Source organism: Gracilinanus agilis, chromosome 5 (genome assembly GCF_016433145.1).
Source record: "Gracilinanus agilis isolate LMUSP501 chromosome 5, AgileGrace, whole genome shotgun sequence".
Lineage (NCBI taxonomy): Eukaryota > Metazoa > Chordata > Mammalia > Didelphimorphia > Didelphidae > Gracilinanus > Gracilinanus agilis.
In genome coordinates, this window is record NC_058134.1 from 36,890,367 (window position 1) to 36,912,628 (window position 22,262).

Sequence of the window (22,262 nt, forward strand, 5' to 3'; positions counted from 1 at the left end):
TCTCGTTATGAAAGTTATCAATAAAATCTCGTTCTCTCTTGAATTCCTTGCTGATCTCCAGTGATCAAACCTTCAATATGTTGCTACCTTAACATATTTTTAATAAATTCCTTTTAATTATCTTTGTCCTGGGTTTTGCCTCCTTAATTAGAACAAAAGCCCAAATGAAGATTTTTTCTTTTAACAGAGTATGATGAACTCTCCTTCTTCATCTAAATTTTGTTCTGACCTTTGTGTTCTTTTGCATGCTAGACAAAAAAAATCATGGTGCCAAAGTGAATTTCGGTGATTCAGTCTGCACATGGCTCTCATGAGATTTTGAGGGGAATGGAGGATCCTCAGCATGTTTGGGGGATGCTGGCTCACAAAAGGGTATTCAATAAAAGTTGAAAAGAATTTTCCACCCATAGTTATATGAGATCCAGAGCTATAGGTCTGCACTAAAAGAAAAGATCAGGCAAATTCTCAAAAAATAGGCTTAATTTTAGCCTAGGCCATTCTTCTAATTTTTCTTTTTCACCTGGCTTGGAAGCTCTGCTTTGGCTATGCATAGGAATAAAACTGACAAATAATGACAATGATCATAGACTCTTAAACATAATATACTAGTTTAAAATAATGACATTGTTTTTAATCAAAAGAAAAAGTTCTAAAATGTATAAATATGAATCACTAATGGTAATATTATCTAAATAATTTATTTCATTAATGCCAAGAAAAGACCACATTGGGGAAATGATTTAACAGGAAAAAAAAATCCTCAAAAATTAGTTTATGTGAGTTGTATAGCACGACCAGAAATGATATATAGTGTCTGTTGTTCCCACTATACATCTCTTTTTCTCTCTCCTCAGTGCCATCATACTCTTGAATTTTTTGCAGATATCACACACCAGCAGCTGATTTCTACTAACTAGGTAACTAGAGAACTTTTCTTCCTCATTGTTCCAGAATTCTGATGGCCCCTATGGGAGTTTTTCACAGCACACTGGCACATGCTTAAAAAGCCTTGGCTTAGACCATTGTACTCATTTCTCCTCACTTCCAGAGGTTCCTTAGCAATTTTTGTCCACTGGGTATTACCTAATGCTACATAAATCAATTCCCAATTAACTGCCTCCAGTTGCTTGCATTGAAGATTACCCTGATGAGTGGCCACCTTTTCTCCTGCACTTGAGTCTGGGCGGGGTGCCTTCTATCACCTAGCTTGGAGCTAAGCCATTGTCATTCCTTCATTCTCTGCTATGATGAAGTACATTCTCAAGGGTGATGTTTTCTGGCCACCATTTGGATTCTGACATATTTATTCTGCAGTCCCTTAATTATATCAACCAATAATTCAAGGTGCTACAGTAATACAGTCCAATACTACCTCCAAGGCTGGTTGTAGAAAAAAGTAGGTAAAGTTTTGGCAACTTCTCAACATCTTTTTTCTTCTTTCCTGCTTCACCTTTCCTGATTCCTCTATCCCTATCAGAAACAGCCCTTAGGAAATAATTTGATTAATGTATTCATTTAAAGTTATACATGATCATTTAAGGTTGACCAGGATTATTTCATATTCATACTTCAATGTGTCAAAGATTAAATAATGAGATCTTTGAGAACGGCTGGGATTCAACAACTTTTCACCCGGGGACCAATCTGATACTAGACCTTCCTTAAGCCAGCCAGGTCCAGACCTTGGATATCAGACACCAACATGTTTGTACTTAAAATCTTTCCAGCTTGGAATCATGTGCTAGATCTTATATCCAATGACATAGCCTTTGAGAACCCAGGACTCTCTCTGGGTTATAATGGGGCATCAGAGGAGAACTTAAGTCAAGGATTTTTATATTTCTAGGGGACATTCTTATTTAAGCTAAAGGATTGAATTTAAAAAAAAATAACCCTTGCCTTCTGTCTTAGAATCAATACTGTGTATTGGTTCCAAAGCAAAAGAACAGTAAGGACTAGGCACTTGGAATTATGTGACTTGCCCAGGGTCACACAGCTAGGAGATGACTGGGGTCAGTTTTGAACCCAGGACCTCCCGTCTTTAGGTCTGGCTCCCAATCTCCTGAACCACCTACCTGTCTCCTAACTTCTGTCTTAATATCAATGCTAAAATAGAAGATTGACGAGGATGGGACAGTTGGGGTTAATTGACATGCCCAGTGTCATATGGCTAGGAAGTGTCTGAGGTCAGATTTTAAACCAGGTCATCCCAACTCCAGGTCTGGTCCTCTATCCACAGTGCTATCTAGCTGCCCCAATGCTTGAATCTTTAAGGGAAAAATTTCAGCCTTGTGAAGATTCTGGCATACAAATATTTTCAAGAGTCTTTCATGTTGCTTGTTGTCTATTTTGGCAATGTGCCTATCAGGATTTCACAACATCTATGAGACCAGCTTTCACTGTTGCTACCTCTTACCTAAAAGGAGGCGACAAAGTAGAGTAGAATGCTGGATTTGGTGCCAAGGACCTGGGACCTAGCTAGGGTCCTAGCTCTGCTCCTTACTAGCTAGGTGCTCTCCCCCAAGTTCCCTAGCCCTTTTGGGTCTATTACCTGAGAGGTTGGACTAACTATAACTGGAAAGGTCTCTACAACTCTCAATCTATGAACCTGGCCACTGGTTTGTCGCCCTTCAGGATCACTTCCCCTTTTAGTGAGGACAAATGTTGACTGCAGTAATATTAACCACTTACCAGAAGCAAGAGAGAGAACCATCAGGAGAGTGAAGAATCTGGAAATCCATATCATGGTGTGTTATTTTCAAAGTTGATGATGTTTAAGATCAGAAAGGAGGACTTCCTGGTTAAGATGGCTGTAGAGTACAAGCAATGTGCTTAATCTCTCCTAACCCACCTACACACGACTCCTCAAAAGGACACAAAAACCAAATCCAGATGAACGATGGGACGCCACAGTAGAGCTCAGCATTGAAGGTATGGGGGATTTGGGCATTTCCACACTAAACGGGGGTGAAATAGCTCTCACTAAAACGCGAGCTGATCAACCCCCCCCCCCACACACACACACACCACCTACAGTGCCAAAGCCAGAGCACAAGAGTTAGAGCAAGTTTGGGGCATTCATTAAGTTCTTGGCAGCTACCTGGGACCACCAAGGATTGGCTCCTGAGAGCAGCAAGACTTAAGACCCCAAGAGGCTAAAGCAGGGGTCAGCAACCTTTTTGGCCGTGAAAGCCATAAACGCCACATTTTTTAAAATGTAATTTCATGAGAGCCATACAGTGCTCACAGTGGGCACTCCTATAACAGCACCTGAAAAAAAATTGACTTTATGGCTCCTGTAGAAAGAGCCATACATTGCCAACCCCTGGGCTAAAGAATGCAGACTTTGAATGTAGACCTTGAGTGCGGACCTTGGGCATGGACCTTGGGTTTGGGGACCTAGTGCAGAGGGGTGCCTGACTGTGGAAGCAGCACACTTAGATTCTTAAAGGAGCTTCGGGCAGAGGAGTAAGCAAGGGGACCACCAGGAGGCCTGACCCTGAGAACAGCTAGACTCGAGACCCCAGGAGCCTAAAGAGCGCAGACCGTGGGCACCAGGATAAAGCTGAGAGGGGCAGCACTGCGCTGTGAGTCAGGCAAAAACTGCTCCATAGCTCGATAGAGAGTCTTCCTGCCTCACTCAAACTTCTGAATGAGAAAGATAAAGAGTTTAATAATAACGGCAAGCCAGGCCCAAGAACCTCCAAAGAGAAAGATCAAGAAGAAAGCTCTAACACTCGATAACTTTTACACAGATAAAATCCAGACAACACAGCAGACAGCAGAGGAGAACAAACAAGAAATCACATCCAAACCTTCTCAAAAAAATGAAAATTGGTCACAAGCTCTTGAAATGTTCAAATCTGAGATCATGAGAAAGATGGAAGAGATTTGGAAAGAAAAGTGGGAAATAGCTCACAAGGAAATTAACAGTTTAAAAGAGAGAACTCCGAATTGGAGAAAGATGCCCCAAAATCAAGAATTGATAAGCAAATTGGAGACCAAAATTAAACACCTGGAAAACAGGATAGACGAAACCAAAAAGGAAAATCAAAAGATTATAGCAGAAAACCAGTCTCTAAAGACCAGAATTGGGCAAGTAAAAGCCAATGATCTTGCAAGACAGCAAGAACTAATAAAGCAAAGTCAAACAAATGACAAATAGAAGGAAACATGAAATATCTCACTGAGAGGATGACAGATCAAGAAAACAGGTCTAGAAGAGACATTTTGAGAATCACTGGTCTTCATGAAAAATCAGAAATTAATAGAAATTTGGACCATATTACAAGAAATTATCCAAGAAAACTGATGTGATATTCTTCAACAAGTAGGCAAAATAGACATTTAAAGGATCCATAGATCACCCTCTACACCAGTGGTTCTCAAACTTTTTTGGGCTACTGCCCCCTTTCCAGAAAAAATATTACTTAGCGCCACTGGAAATTAATTTTTTTTATTTCAATAGCAAATAACAGGAAAGACGAATGCACCTGTGGTGATCACCGCCCCCCTGGATTGATGCAGCACACACCAGGGGGTGGTGGCGCCCACTTTGGGAATCACTGCTCTACACTAAACCCTCAAAAGACAACCCCCAGGAATATAATTGCCAAATTCAAGAGCTTCCAAGTTTAAAAAAATATATTATAAGAAGCCAGAAAGAAACAATTCAGATATCAAGGAGCACCAGTCAGAATCACACAGGATCTGGCAGCTTCCACACTAGAAGACCCCAAGGCTGGGAACATGATATTCAGAAAGGTAAGAGAATTGGGTCTACAACCAAGAATCACCTACCATCAAAACTGACTATAGGGGGCAGCTGGGTAGCTCAGTGGATTGAGAGCCAGGCCTAGAGATGGGAGGTCCTAGGTCCAAATCTGACCTCAGACACTTCCCAGCTGTGGGGCCCTGGGCAAGTCACTTAACCCCCATTGCCTTGCCTTTACCACTCTTCTGCCTTGGAGCCAATACATAGTATTGACTCCAAGATGGAAGTTAAGGGTTTAAAAAGAAACTGACTATATACTTCCAGGGGAAAGTATAGGCATTCAAAAAGAGAGAAGATTTCCAAGTATTTGCACAGAAAAGACCAGGACTAGATGGAAAGTTTGATATCTAGCCACAAAAACCAAGAGAAACATGAAAAGGTAAATAAGAAAGAGAGGGGAAAGAAAGAAAACCCTTATTTTAAAATTTGCTTCTTTAATGGCTTCAATAAGATCAAATTATTTATATTCTATATGGAGAAATATTATGTGTAATTCTAAAAAATTGTACTCACTATTATAGTAATTAGAAGAATTAGTCATAAGGAGAGGTTAGGGTACTAAATGGTCTAAGATGAAGATAAGCTTCACCTATTTTATCCTATGCAGAAATAATACAGAGAAAGATATCATCATTATGTCTTTCCCCTTACTACCTTGGCCCAGAAGTTATCAAGCCAGATTATCCTCCATTACCAGACAGTTAACTGACTTTCAACTGCTTAGAGGGAGTGGGAGGTGAAGGAGTACTCCACAGGCTCCTGCCCCTCCCATCCAGTCAAGCCTGCTTGTGTTTCTCCAAAGACAAGGGATTAGGGAGACTTCACTGTCATTGATCCCTGTCATCTTACAGTTTCCCTAATCCTACAACATACACAGGGTTAAGGTCAATGGCTAGAGCAAAATCTTTTGGGCTTCAATTGAAAAAAAAAAGACAGGAGTGGCAATCATGATTTCTGACAAAGCCAAAGTAAAAATAGATCTGATTAAAAGAGAAAGGGAAGGTCATTACATCCTGATAAAAGGCAGTATAGACAATGAGAAAATAACAGTACTCAACATGTATGCACCAAATGGTATAGCATCCATATTTCTAAAGGAGAAACTGGCAGAGCTTGATAAGGAAATAGATAGTAAAAGTATACTAGTGGGAGATCTAAATATTCCTCTTTCAGATATAGATAAATCAAACCAAAAAATAAATAAGAAAGAGATAAAAGAGGTGATGAAATCCTAGAAAAATTAGTTAATAGATATGTGGAGAAAAATAAATAGGGACAAGAAGGAATATACCTTCTTTTCAGCTGCACATAGTACATTCACAAAGATTGACCATGTATTAGGGCATAGAAATGTGGCAAACAAATGCAAAAGAGAGGAAATAATAAATGTAACCTTTGCAGATCATAATACAATAAAAATAATAATCAGTAAGGGCACATGGATAGGCAAATCAAAATCTAATTGGAAATTAAACAACATGATTCTCCAAAATCAGTTAGTTGAAAAACAAATAATAGAAACAATTAATAATTTCCTTGAAGAGAATGACAATGATGAGACATCCTACCAAATTCTGTGGGATGCAGCTAAAGCGGTACTCAGGGGGAAATTTATATCCTTGAGTGCATATATTAACAAATTAGAGAGGGCAAAGATCAATGAACTGGGCATGCAAATAAAAAAACTAGAAAGGGAACAAATTAAAAATCCCTAGTCAAAAACTAAATTAGAGATTATAAAAATTAAAGCAGAAATCAATAAAATTGGAAGTAAAAGAATTATTGAATTAATAAATAAGACTAGAAGCTGGTACTTTGAAAAAAATAACATTGACAAAGTACTGGTCCATCTAATTAAAAAGGAAAGAAGAAAACCAAATTATCAGTATCAAAGATGAAAAGGGAAACCTCACCTCTAATGAAGAGGAAATCAAGGAAATCATTAAAATGTATTTTTCCCAATTATATGGCAATAAATATAGCAATCTATGTGATATGGATGAATATTTACAAAAATATAAATTGCCTAAATTAACAGCATAAGAAATAAAATTCTTAAATAGTCCCATCTCAGAGAAAGAAATTGAACAAGCCAACAAGAACTTTCTAAGAAAAAATCCCCGGGATGGATTCACAAGTGAATTCTACCAAACCTTCAAAGAACAACTATTTCCAATACTATACAAACTATTTCACATAATAAGCAAAGAAGGAGTTCTATCAAACTCCTTTTATGACACAAATATGTTACTGATCTCAAAGCCAGGTAGATCAAAGACAGAGAAAGAAAACTACAGACCAATCTTCCCTAATGAACATAGATACAAAACTCTTAAACAGAATACTAGTAAAAAACACTCCAGCAAGTGATCACAAGGGTTATTCATTATGATCAGGTGGGATTTATACCAGGAATGCAAGGATGGTTCAACATTAGGAAAACCATTCACATAATTGACCATATCAAAAAGCAAACCAACAAAAACCACATGATTATCTCAGTAGATGCTGAAAAAGCCTTTGACAAAATATAACACCCATTCCTACTGAAAATACTAGAGAATTTAGGAATAGAAGGGCCTTTCCTAAAAATAATAAATGGTATATATCTAAAACCATCAACAAACATCATCTGCAATGGGGATAAATTAGAAGCATTCCCAATAAGATCAGGTGTGAAACAAGGATGCCCATTGTCACCTCTATTTTTTAACATTGTACTGGAAACACTAGCAGTAGCAATTAGAGAAGAAAAAGAAATTGAAGGTATTAAAATAGGCAATGAGGAGGCCAAGCTATCACGCTTTGCAGATGATATGATGGTCTTGTTAAAAAATCCTAGAGAATCAACTAAAAAGTTAGTGGAAATAATCAACAACTTTAGCAAAGTTGCAGGATACAGATAAACCCACATAAATCATCAGCATTTCTATATATTTCCAACACATCACAGCAGGAAGAGTTAGAAAGAGAAATTCCATTTAAAATCACCCTAGACAATATAAAATACTTAGGAATCTATCTGCTGAGACAAACACAGGAATTATATAAACACAACTATGAAACCTTTTCCACACAATTAAAACTAGATCTAAACAATTGGAAAAACATTGAGTGCTCATGGGTAGGATGAGCTAAATAATAAGAATGACCATCCTACCCAAATTAATTTACCTTTTTAGTGTATCAAACTATCAAACCACCAAAAACTTTTTTACTGAATTAGAAAAAAGCTATAACAAAGTTCATTTGGAAGAACAAAAGACCAAAAATATCAAGGGAAATAATGAAAAAAAATATGAAGGAAGGTGGCCTAGCAGTATCAGATCTTAAAATGTAATATAAAGCAGTGTTCATCAAAACAATATGGTACTGGCAAAGAGATAGAAGGGAGGATCAGTGGAATAGACTTGGGATAAGTGACCTCAGCAAGAGTCTTTGATAAACCTAAATAACCCAGTTTTTGGGACAAAACCCCACTATTTGACAAAAACTTCTGGGAAAATTAGAAAACAATATGGGAGAGATTGGGCCTAGATCAACATCTCACACCCTATACCAAGATAAATTCAGAGTGGATGAATGATTTGAATATAAAGAAGGAAACTATAGGTAAATTGGATGAGCATAGAATAGTATACTTGTCAGATCTATAGGAAGGGAAAGATTTTAAAACCGAGCAAGAGAGAAAAAAGAAAACACAAAATGTGAAATAAATAATTTTGACTACATTAAACTAAAAAGTTTTTATACAGATAAAATCAATGCTACCAAAATTAGAAGGGAATCAACAAATTGGAAAAAATCTTTATAACAAAAAACTCTGACAAAGGTTTAATTACTCAAATATACAAGGAGCTAAATCAATTGTATAAAAAAATCAAGCCATCCCCCAATTGATAAATGGGCAAGGGACATGAATAGGCAATTTTCAGATAAAGAAATCAAAACTATCAATAAGCACATGAGAAAGTATTCTAAATCTCTAATAATTAGAGAAATGCAAATCAAAACAACTCTGAGTTATCACCTCACACCTAGCAGATTGGCTAAAATGACAACAAGGGAGAGTAATGAATATTGGAGGGGATGTGGCAAAATTGGGACATTAATACATTGCTGGTGGAGTTGTGAACTGATCCAACCATTCTGGATGGCAGTTTGGAACTATGCTCAATGGGCTTTAAAAGACTATCTACCTTTTGATCCAGTCATAGCACTGCTTGGATTATACTCCAAAGAGATAATAAGGAAAACATCTTGTACAAAAATATTTATAGCTGTGCTCTTTGTGGTGGCAAAAAATTGGAAAATGAGAGAATGTCTTTCGATTGGGAAATGGCTGAATAAATTGTGGAACCTGCTGGTGATGGAATACTATTGTGCTCAAAGGACTAAAGAACTGGAGGAATTCCATGTGAACTGGAATGACCTCCAGGGACTGATGCAGAGTGAAAGGAACAGATCCAGAATATTGTACACAGAGACTGTTACACTGTGGTACAATCAAACATAACAGACTTCTCTACTAGCAGCAATGCAAGGATCCAGAGCAAGGCTGAGTGTCTTATGAGAAAGAACACTACCCACATTCAAAGGAAGAACTGTGGGAGGAGAAACAGAAGAAAAACAACTGCTTGAACATGGGCTGATAGGGATATTACTGGGGATATAGACACTAAACGATAAATCTAGTCCAACTATCAAATATGGAATTAGGTCTTGATCAATGATACATGTAAAACCCAGTGGAATTGTGCGTTGGCTAAGGGAGTTTAGGGGGACTTGGGGAAGAGGGAAAGAACATGAAATATGTAAATATGGGAAAATATTCAAAATAAAAATTTTTAAAAAGAAAAAGGAAAAAAAAGAAAAAACTACATACCAGTTGTTATGGAAAGAACTAAGAATAAAAGAAAAGCAAGAACAACAAAAAAAAGATCAGAAAGGGACCGGAGAATATAAATATCACAGAGCTAAAGAGAAAGAGAACTCTTTTACTGCTTGTAGGGCTGTTATGTAAAATGGGGAGGCTTATTTCATGTGGCTCCAGAAAGCAGAACTATACCCAGTAGGAGGAAGACTTCAGCTCAGCACAAGGAGGAACTTTGTAACATGTGATTACCCAAATTGTGTTCTCCGGAACTCTTGGGTGAATAGACACCATCAAAAAATGTCAGTATTAGCTACTTCTTACACTTTAAATATTAAGGATCCAGTCAGCTAGGATTCAGTTCCTCTATTTTCCTTGCTGGGTTATTTGACTTTTATTTTTGTGAACTTCCTTTTAGAAATTAGCCAATCAACAAGTATTTAAGGACTTACCAAGTGCCAGCAAGGAACTGTATAAAACACTAGGGTTCAAAGAGAGTCCCTGGGGAAAACAATATGCAAAGCACTTTATAAGCCCAAGAAAAAAGAGGGGGTTAAGGTTAAAATGGAAGGGAAGTTAGCTTAGAGAATCAGAACAGGAAAGACAATATGAAAAGAACCATGAAAATACAAGATATATTTAGTGTAAACAGGTGGGAAATGTGAGACCAGAAGACAAGTCAAACTAGAGATCAAGGCTGACATAGGACTTTGAGCCTAGAAGAACTTAATTCAGATTCTGCTTCTGGTATTTACCAGTTGTATGATTCTGAGCAAGTCATTTAAACTGTCTGAGACTCAGTTTCCTCATCTGTAAAATGGGGGTTTGAATTAAATTGTCTTTAATGTCCTAATTTATCTCATCTTAAATTTTTCTTGTGCTTTTGTTTACTCCTCTGTAAAATAATGGTGTCTACACAAATTTCATTAAAGCTTTTATAAATAGCTTCAATAAAATGTTTATAAATTTCCTTTAAAATAGACGAAATCCTTATTTATTAAACTATCTGAAATTCTACTGGTTCTGGAGTCGGGGAACCTTGGTTTAAATAACCATCACTGACACTTTTTGATCTAGGCCATTGATTCCCAAAGTGGGCACCACCGCCCACTTTGCCACAGGTGCATTTGGGGGCGGTGAATAACTGTAAGTAAGGGGGCAGTGATAGTATGTGCCAGGGGGCGCTAAGTAATATTTTTTCTGGAAAGGGGGTGGTAGGCCAAAAAAGTTTGGGAACCACTCATCTAGGCAAAGTCAGAATCTCCCTGTGCCTTAGTTTCCTTGTCTATAAAAGGTGCCTCAGAGACATCTACACAATACAAATGGATAAAATGCTGGACCTGGGATCTGGAAGATCTGAGTTCAAATCTACCTTCAGAGCCTAGCTATATGACTTTGGGCAAGTCACACTTTTGCCTTAATTTCCTCAATTGTAAAACAGGGGTAATAACAACATTGACCTCCCAAAGTTCTTGGCACAATTGAATGAGATCATATTTGTAATGCACTTGGCACAGTGCCTGCTGCTATTAATATGCTTATTTCCTCCCTCTTATACTCAGGTTCTTTCTAGTTCTAGTTCTAATTCTAGCTCTAGAAGGACTCTCCAGTTGGTAGAATGAATTCTTAATGCCCATGGGGCCAGTTAGTGGACGCACATTTATTAAGTATATTTTTATTTTTATTTTTTTTACATTTGTTATTCCAAGTACTGTCAAAGTGCTGGGGATACAAAGAAAGCATGGTCCCTGCTCGCCAGGAGTTCACACTCTAACTTACAAACGATCAAGTACAAATAGGGGTAAATTGGAAATGGTCTTCACTAAGAAATCAATAGAATTAGGGGGATGGGAAAGACTTCCTGTAAAAGGTGAGATTTCACCAGGGACTTGAAAGAAACTGGGATGTGATGAGGAAGAGGCACATTCCTGGCAAGGGACACAGCCAGGGCAAATGCTTGGAGGTCAGAAGTAAAGTGTCCAGGCACACGCAGAGTTGCATTTTCTTGCATGAAGTCTAGGACGAGCATCGGTGCTGTAATTTGTCTCCTTGAACCCCAACGACTCCAATAAGATGGAATTAGGGGAGCTGCTAGGAATGCCGCCCCAGCCTTCGCAGATCCCAGAAGCGCAGCGCGGGAAAAGAGATGGCTCTCTCAGTGAGCATGCGTGCTAGGAGGATGAGGGCGGAGCGAACACACGGGTCTCTCCACCTCCTCCTCGTAGCGACTCCGCCTCCACCGGGGCCAAGGGACCAGGCCTTTGCACGCGGGCGCGCGCTCGCTCTCTTCCGCGCCCGCGTTCGTCCTGGTTGGCGGTGAAGTGTGGGGGGCGGGGCTGTGCCTCTCCGGAGGCGGGAGGAAGTGGAGGCACCCGCCCTCGCGCGGACTGGGGAGCGAGCGTGGTCACGTGTCCGCCGCTGCTGCCACTCCCCCATCCCCCCTCCTCCCTGTTCTCTTTCAGGTCGGGCCGGGCCGGGCGGGTTCCTCAGGCGCCTGGGAGAGAGAGAGGAGGGGAGGAGGAGGATTAGCGGGGAGCGTGAGCGTCCGCTGCCCAGGTAAAGCCAAGGACTGGGTCGCTGCGGGGCCCTCCCCACTCCCCGACGGCCCGTCTCGGCCCTGACACAGTGAAAGCGGCCCAGCCGCCCGGCGTGGGCGTGTGCGCGTGGGTGACACGCTCCGCGGGCGCCCGAGGCCTGTGCCCGCGCCCCGCAGGGGGCCCCGGGAGGCGGGTGAGGGTCGCGCGCGATGACACCCCACCCCTCCTAGGCCGCGGCGGGGGGGCCTCTCCCCGAGCCCGGGATGTCAGGTGCGGGCAGCGCGCGCGGGCCTGGATGTCTGCGCGGGTGGTGGCTGGGGAGGGGGAAGGGAGCCGTCTCCGGGGAGCGGTCGGGACTCCGGAAACTCCCCCATCCCCGACCCAGGGCCAGAGATTCCCCGGGCAGGATCCCCGCTTCAAGTCGGGCCAAGTTCCCAGCCTTGGCCTTGCCCTGCAGAAACACTTCCTGGCTGAGCCTTTTCCTATTTTTACGCTCTGGTCCCTGATTCTGTAAAGCTTCCCTTTCCGAATTCAGGGATATGCCGAGCCATGTAGAGGAATCACATGGTCCCCGAGTCCAAGCTCCCGGAGGGGCCCCACTCGGACCTGCTTCTTTATCCTCTCTGACCTCTGAAATTCAGGGCGTTACCAGGGGGATAAAGTGACCTTCGGGTTCAGCCTCACAGTTCAGTGTCCCCAAATGTAAAATATGCAAAAAGTATAAATATGTAAGATACTTTAAAAATGTAAAATGATATGCGATACTATATGTAAAGCACCCCATTGAGACAATGTATCATTTCAGTATGAAGCACTTACCATAAGCCAGCCAGCTAGGTGGCACTGTCTTAGTCCTTTGCTTAGGAAGACCTGAATTCAAAACTAGCCTCAAGGGACAGCTAGGTGGCTCATTGGATTCAGAGGAGATCTTGGGTTCAAATTTGACCTCAGCCACTTCCTAGCTGTTTGATCCTGGACAAGTCACTTAACCACAATAGCCTAGCCGTTACCTCTCTCATTCCTTGGAACCAATACACAGTATTAATTACAAGACAGAAGGTAAGGATTTAAAAAAACAAAAAAATACCTTAGACACTTTCATCCTGTTTCCTTATCAATAAAATTAGGAATGATATATGGTATCTGCATCCCTGGGTTGTAGAGATCAAATTAGATAATAAAGATAAAGAATGAAATGATTCCTCTTCATGAGGAACTTATGTTCTATGTAAAGCAATGTCAAATGAAGGAGTTTTACTAGATGACCTAAAAGCTTTCTTCAGGCCTTAAACCTATGATTTTATGAATTTGCAAATGAATGGTGCTTTACAGAAGGGGTTGTACCAAAATATAATTTTATACTTTTTCACATTAAGCTTGCAACTAACTTCCAATCAAAACTAACTCATTCCATTTGTAAAAAACCTCATACTTTCTCTCCTAGTATCAATTCTAAGTCAAAGGCTAAGCAAATGAGGTTAAGTGACTTGCACAGGTTCACACAAAGTATCTGAGGACAGATTTGAATCCAGGCCCTCCTAACTCTAGGCCTGGTGCTTTTATCCAACTTGCTGCCCCTAAAACATTCTACCCTATGCCTTCTGTGTGTTGCTACCCCTTCATCAAAAGTAAAGTGATTGAGGGCAACTATTTTTTTTTTGTATTTGTAGCCCTATAATAACATCATAAGGGCTTAATCTACCCACTCTTCCAGAGTTCTGAGGATCAAATGAGAGATAAAATATAAAGGGAATTTGCAAACCTTAAAGCATTATATAAATTTTAGCCGCTATTATTAAAGTTAGGTTAGAAATGAATGTGACATTGAAAACTAGTCTTAACATTTTAAATAATAATAGCTAACATTTTTATAGTACTTACTATGCCCCAAACACTTCACAATTATTTGCATTTTATGGGAAATTGAGGGAAAGAGGAGTTAACTGACTTTCCTCCAATCTCACTTGTAGTGTCTCAAACTGGATTTGAATTCAGGTCTTCTTGACTATAGGTCCAGCACTCTATCCCTATGCCAATTATTGCCATCTTTGGAGCACCATTACATAAGATAAAAATACATTGATAGGATGGGCTATGTACTTTTGAAGGCAGTACATCATTGATAATTTCAGATGCACTGAAGTATTCATGATATAGACAACCTTTTGGATATTGGTTATTGTTTTGTCATTTGTGATTATTTTTTTTACTTTAATAACCACATAACAAAATTCTAATGTGGAATACAAAAATGAGGGAGCTGTGTTAAGAATTACAGTAATTCTCTGATTAATAAGTTGGGGAAATATTTTTGAACAAAGTGTGGAAGAGTTGTGTTCTTAAGGTGGTGCTCAGAGAGGAGGGGATTGGCCTAATTGAGGGGAGGAGCTGCATTACCTATACTATTAGTCTAGTCACCTGGTAGAAGAGGTGGCCAGGCCTGTGCTTTTGACTTCTCTCACTGGATGGAAGAGACATCTTTGTGTCTATGCACAAAGAAAATTGTGCATAGTGGCAGCTGAGAAGGCTGAAGGAAAGGAAAGAGAGGCTTAAAGTGAGGAGGGAATTCTTATCCCTGAAATCTATGCCATTTTCTTCATCTAGTGATGACATTTCTAATAAGGTTTGTTGCTGGATTGCACTTTCATTTATAGAGGTATTACTGTATATAAAAGTGTTAAAAAAAAAGCCATAATTAAGGAGAACATTCCTTCTAATTAGAAGTATTACTTCCACAAATTAATGGTAAGCATGATTTTTCACATTTTTTTCTAAGCTATTTTAGGGACAGAATTGATAAAAGTTTTACATAAACAGTTTGTGCTTTTTGTGTTATAAATTTTACATATATTCTTTGCTTTTTCTTATCTTGCTATTACTATATTGTTAGTTTTTTCCCTTGAAAATATTTAAATGATAACTGTAAGTAACTTTGAGACACGTTTTTATAGTTTTCATAGAAGAGATGAAACAATATGCTTGAAAACTGAGTTCTGGTATAGTTCAAAGTTATCAGTCTTGGGGTAGTTTGAATCCTTATTTCAAATGGTAATTAAGCAAAGATAGGAGAATCAAAAGAATAGCTATATTTTGAGTTTAGAATTTGTCATTTTCCCCCTCCCAACAATAATGAAAAAATTAAAACCATACTTGGCATTTTGCACTTAGTAGATGTCTGAAGAATTGAGTGAAATTTATAAAACTTTTTCCTGTTAGCTAGATGATTCTTTTTTATTTTTATGCTACCAATGGCAGAGATAAAGGCATTTCTAGTTTTTAGCTCTTTCATCAAACACCGCTTAGCTGTTCCTTCAGTCATTCCCCTAACAACTATTTACAATGAGATGAAATTCATCATATAAAATGTTATAACATATCTTATACTCTCTGAGTCTCCTGGTCTATTCACTGCCATTTATTTTTCCTTTTATACTGTCATAATTAGTATATACCCTATTCTCCTGGTTGCATTATTTCCATCAATATTTTTCATATTTTCTAATCGTAATTGCACTCTAGTATTTTATTATATTAAATGTCCTTTGTTTTCTAAAAATAATTTTTGATCAAGTTGTTGGGTACCAAATTATCAACGACCATCAAATTGAGAAAAAAAGACCACCAATTGCTTCTTTTTTACTTATTTTCTTCTTCATGTATTCTAGTTTTTTAGTTGTTGTTTTTTTTTTTGCTCCAAGTTTTGGCCACAGCAGTAATAATTAGTAGTAGATATTAAAGTTCTTTGAAGGCATAACCCATCATATCAACATTTTCATTTCCCTCAGCACCCAGTACAGTGCTTTGTATACGACAAATATTGCTAAAGTTGGTCAGTATTGATGGAATGGTGGATAGTACAGTAAAGTGGAATTCTGAAAAGGTCTTTCAGATATTAGGCAAGAATTTTTTTTAAACCCTTGCTTTCCATCTTTGAATCAATACTACTAATTGAGTCCAAGACAGAAAGCAGTGAGGGCTAAGCAATAGGGATTAAGTGACTTGCTCAGGGTCACATAGCTATGAAGTTGTCTGAGGCCAGATTTGAACTTAGGACTTTGACCTGGCTTTCAATACACTGAGCCACCCAGCTGCCCCAAGAAATTTTTTATTGTTATCATTCGGAAACCTAAGAACATTTAGCCTGTATTCTATGCATTGCAAGATTTTTTGTTTAGTAATTTCCTTCAAATCAGGCTCTTTATGACCTCATTTGGCGGAGTTTCTTTAGGTCTTGTCAAAAGTTCTCTGAAAACATTCAAGTCTATTCCCACCACCCACTTTTTTCAGTTCAGCTCAGCATCTACCAAAACATGTCTGCTCTGAATATGACATTATGGTAGGGACTTATGTATGCAATTATCAACAAGACAGATTCTTTGCTCACATACCACCTTTTCATGTCCTGTGGGTATCAAATTCAACATGTCCAAAGTGGAATTATCTTTTCCCCTAAACTTGCTGTTCCTCTGCATCTCCCTGTTTCTCTTAAGGCTATTACGTTCTTTTGGTAACCGAAATGTATCCTTACCTCCTCTTTACCTTCTCCTTACCCCTGTATCTGATCAGTTGACAGTTTTCATATATTCTTCACATACATATCTAATATATTCTTTGTGCATCTGCCAAGAAGGTGTGACTGCTCAACAATATTCACTGTTCACTTTTGCATTTAGGCTAAAATTTGACCACCTCAATTTGGCATTTAAAGTCCTTCATGGTCAGGTTCCAGCCTACTTTCCCAAACTTATATTCCTAGATTCATGTTAGTTCCCTTCATTCATTCTGTGTTCAAGCTGAACTGGTCTCTATGCTTTTTCCTGAACTTGGTATTCCATCTCCTGCCTCCTTTAGTCTGCTAGGACTGCCCCCTTCCTCACTTCTTCCTTTTATAATCTTTAGCTTCCAAGGCTCAACTTGGAGACCAGGTAGTGGTCCCAGGTAAAGCCTTTCCTGTTACCTCTTTTTGTTCAAGGGATATTTGAAAAACAAAATATTTTCCAAGTAGAAAATGTTCACTGGCCTTTTGTTATCTAATGTTATCTAATTCAGAATGAGGTCTAATTTTAAAATGTTGGATACTGTTAATAAAAACAAAATAAAACAAAGACCAAGGTAGACCATGAAGCTGTTAAATAGTTAACTAATTTCTGAACATGGTCTATGTCCAGAACTCTTTGACAGTATCAATAAAAGAGTTATTCAAGGAAAGACTGGATGGATGGTATTGGGTTGTAGTGCAAAAACTCTGGAACCAGAGAACTTAGATTTGAATTCTTTCCATTCCATTTACTACCTTTACCTTTAGCAGGTTTACCTAGGCTTCTGTTTCCTCTTTTGTAAAATGGTAGGAGGGCACTAGATGAACTCTAAAGATCCTTTAACTCTATGATCTCATGGCCTTTTTGTTGGGGATGCCTTGAGGGCGATTCTTGACTCTGAATGCTTTGTCTGGTTGGTCCTTTACCACTTTTGAGACATCCATGATTCTGTCACTACCAGGTTTGGAGATTTTTTCCCCAAAATTTTACTTAGAAGATGGGAGTAAATAAGTTGCTTCTAGATTTAAGGACAAGTTGACTGTCTGTAAAATCAAAACCTTTGGTAACTGGAAAATTTAGTTCTAGAGCAGTGATGGTGAACCTAGTACACTCTCTGTGGGCACTTGGCCACCCTCCCTCCCCACCCCATACCCCAGAGTTCGTTACTTGAAAGGCAGAGGGACTTGGGCGAAGCTGCTCCCTTACCCCTCTCCATCTTGCCTGATGACAGTTTTTCACATTACCCATCCCTTTGCCCAGCAACCCAATGGGAGTGCAGTGAGTGGGTGGCTCACAGGTGGCAGAGCTAGAGGGGAGCAGAGTGTTTGGGCCACTCCCCCCCCCATCCCCCTACACTTGCTGAGGACATTCCTCACTTCACCCACCCCTCCATCCAGCATCCTAATGAGAGCACTTTCTCCCTCTCCTGTGTGGGGTAAGGGTGGGTGCAAGGCTCACCCAGCTTGTGGTGGTAGGGAGGGGCACGACCCTGAGTCTAGGAGTGGGGCCTGGCATTCCATCTCTAAAAGGTTTCCCATCACTGCTTAGATAAATGGTTTTACTGTGTGGTCAAGACTTGTTGAAATTTGAGAAAGGCTAGTTTGTGATCTTTCTGTTGGAGGAAGTACTCCCATTGATTAATTTCTATATCCATGAAGTTATCCTAATGTTGACTCATTTATTCATCCTATAGAGTAGGAAATAATTTAGAATATGAAATATAATTATGAAAGTTTACTTCCCCTCATGTTCAACTCTGATCTCAATTTTGATTTTCTTTTTTTAATAATATTTTTCCCCTATGACATATAAAAACTCTTTACATCAGTACTGTCTATCTCAGATATATTCTGGCAGACAAACTGAATGTTGTCTATCCAAATGCATTTCATAATCTGAACAATATATATATTTCATTGGTCTTTCCTATGTAGATGGACAGACCAACCCTAGATAGGAGAATCTAGAGGACCTTATCCAAAGGGAGGGATTCTCTCTTCAACTTGGCCTCTGTGCTGGTTTTCCTTTATCACAGTGGCAATTGAACACCATTGGAGAATATATATCTTGTTTTATGCTTTACATAATGTTTATGATGAGAAGGTCTAACAACAAGGGCTTGTTGTATCTTTCAGGGAATCTTGAATGAGCCCCAAGGTGGCATTTTGCTTCATGCTTTTCCATATTCAACAAATAGTAAGCCTAGTGTGATCTTTATATTCCCTGCCTCTTTCCATTGAGAAACAGTAAGACACGGACATTTTCTTGTCTCATTTTGACCTGGAGGTGATTGTTGATTCCCAGAAGACACATACACCATTGGAACATATGCTCAGGCTTAGACTATCTTGGAAAAACTTTGCGTATGTTTTTGGCTCAGACATTTTTTAAGGACACATCTGACTTGTATGGAGAGATACATCCCCAAGGGCTAGCTTTTTGCTGAATTTTTTACTATGGCAACCATCTTCTGGTGGCATCTAGGTGGTGTAGTGCATAGAACTCTGGGCCTAGAGTCAGGATAAGCAGAGTTCAAGTATAACCTCAGATACTTGCTAGATGTGTGACCTTGGGCAAGTCACTTATCTCCTATTTGCCTTAGTTCTTTATTTTTAAAATGGGAGCATATTAGAAAAGGAAATGGCAAACCACTTCAGTTTCTTTGCCTAGAAAAGCTCATGGACAGAAGTCCACAGGGTCATGTAGAATTGGACAACTGAACAACTGAAGGAGACAAGAGAGCTTCTGATGATGATGATGGTGGTGGTGGTGGTGAATCTGAAGGCTTTGGAGTAAGTCTTTTCTAAAACATCAATCCAAGTTCTTAAATTAGAACAAGTTTCTGTCATACTTTATTAGTATACTTATTACATAAATTAGAGGAGTGATTTGAAACAGAAGCTTGAAGTGATACAGGTCTATTGAAAAAGATGATGGCATTTTGGAGAAGAGGATAATACTTGGAAAGCCTTTTAACCAATAATTAATTATGTAAAAAGATAGCTTTGTTTTACTACACATTAATAAATCATTAAACTTTTGTTAAATATCCACAGTGTTCCATTGTTAATGGGATTCAAAGAATGCCATCTTTACCCTCAAGGAACTTACATTCTACTTGGGATCATATAATTTATTCATAGATAATACTATATATACAGAATAAATGCCACATGATTATGGGGATGGGATGTCAAACTTTTCAACTTAAGGGAATTAGGAAAGTCTTTTGAAGGAGCTATTCTTGAGCTGAATCTTGAAAATAGATGGAGGAAAAGCATTCCAGGCTTGGGTCACCACTCAAGCAAGTGATGGAATTTCACAAATGGTTAAGAGCAGATCAATTTAATTGGACCATGGAGTTCATTTAAGACTTGAGGAGTAGAAGGTAAAAGCCCTGGAAGGTAGGCTGAAGCCATATTGTGAAAACTTTCAATGTTTATTCTACTCTTATGAGAATAAAATGACATCAAAACAAATCCATGTTGATGACTGTTTCCAAAAACTTCTGAGGTTGTTTTGTGGGTCTGTGTCTGCATTGTTGGGAGGGACTTGCAGATCCTTGAGGTCACATCCATTTGAGTAAGTTTCTGTGGGATCATGACCATTTGCCCCAGTATCTCACAACAATCTATTTATCCCTCAGTATAAATAATTGATGTTTATGAGAACCCTGAAGCATTAAGAAAAGGTTGAAATGAGTTCAGTTCAGAATGTGTCATACATTTTTTAAAGAAATTGCCATTAAAAAAGGTGAAAATTTGGAGCATTTTTATTAATGGTTGTTCCAAAGTTCGAATGTGAAGAGTACTAGGTGTAAGCTGCTCCTGTTTAAATTGGGTTTGCAAATTGCTACTTAATCCTATAAAGATTTTTTTGTTGTTGCTATTGACACTTTGTAAATATTATGAGAAGGCTCATGACTGCTGAAATATCCAGCACAGCTCTTGAATTAGTTTCTAGTTTATCATTCTTTGGGCAGTCTTTTCATGAAAGGAAAAATGTGTAAAATGTCTACTTAGACCATGTTAAATGATTGCACTTTTTACCTTGGGTTTTAAAATTGCAGTAACATTATAAAAATGATATAATGAAGGTCTTTCAGAGGCCATTATTTATGGGACCTCATCTAATTTTATTTTTAGTATATTAGCTACAGGACTAAGTTATATTTGTCACTTTTCAATTTTCAGGTTACATAGACGCTGCTCAAAACAAATCAAGCATGTCTTGTCTTTCAGGAAGCACAGGGATCTTAAATCAAATACTTTGAAAAATGATTGGGGTAAAAATAGTGACACTTAACTGTATCTAAATACACACAAAAAAGCCTCCTATTAGAAATCTTAAATGTTTTAATCTTCTTGATTTACTTTAGACAGTCATGTGATGAGAAAATTGAGCTGCAGCAAATTTTTGTTCAGTTAGATCATGTGGTATTGGTATTCATGTAGTGCTGCTTTTGATCCTGAAGGTAATCCCTCATAATCACAAACTTTAAAGAACATTAAGATTACATTTTCTTAGTTGATGTATTTTGCATTAGTAAAAATACATAGGATTAGAAAATACACCATATAAGACTCATGTAGACACCAGTCTTGCTTGTTTATATTTGACTTTGTGTTAAATATTTGGGGGTTTAGTTGTTTATAGGCCATAGGCTAGTCATTTTTAAAATAGTAGTTATGCTGTGTGTAAAATTATAGGTTAAATTTGAATGAATCTCTGTTTTATGCCCTTTGTTTCCTCCAATTTTTTTGTTTTGGAAATGGATATTGTTTTATATAATATGAAAGTCTATGTGAATAAAAAGGCAATACTCATAGGAATAGAAATTATTCCTGTAGTTTGTTTAGCAGAGTCTCTTTGCATATATATCTCTTTAATGCTGTAGTTTGCTAGAGGCTTTTTGAACTATTAGAGATTTTAGGTGTAATCATATCTTCCTGTTCTAATGACACTTGTCCCTGTTAATAAATACATTGTGTCAGATAAAAACAAGGAACCCAGAAACAGGTCAAGGTTTGCTTTTAGATGATAAATTGATTTCTTCCCCATTTTATTGTTAATGCTTGTATATGATCACAATTTTATTAAGATTTAGAAATATATAAAATCTAAATCAAATCATCATAAATCTTAATTAGTAGTAAAACTGGTGGGCAGCTAGGTAGTGCAGTGAATAGAGTGTTGGGCCTGGAGTCAGAAAGATCATCTTCCTATGCTCAAATCTGGCCTCAGAAACTTACTAGCTTTGTGATCTTGGGAAGGTCACTTAACTGGGCTTGCCTCAGTTTCCTCATCTGTAAAATGAGTTAGAGAAGGAAATGACAAACTACTCCAGTATCTTCGCCAAGAAAATCCCAAATGGGGGCACAAAGCATTGGGCATAACTTAAAAAAATAACAACAACAAAAACAACAAAACTGGCAGATCTAGTTTCTTATTAGCTTAATTTTCTGGATAGTCGGTGCTCCACAGGTAACAAACTTGCTTTTTTGGTAAATCTTTTCCTTTCTCATTCCCTGTAACTTTTG

General features: G+C 38.5%; 1 protein-coding gene across 1 annotated transcript in view; it reads left to right on the plus strand.

Moving 5' to 3' along the window:
* Positions 1–12,137: 12,137 nt before the first annotated feature.
* TBC1D5 (TBC1 domain family member 5) overlaps positions 12,138–22,262 on the plus strand; it is a 650,187-nt gene continuing 640,062 nt past the window's right edge. Inside the window, exon 1 of the mRNA XM_044678890.1 lies at positions 12,138–12,203. The gene's annotated coding sequence lies outside the window, so the exon portion shown is untranslated. The remainder of the gene's footprint in view (positions 12,204–22,262) is intronic.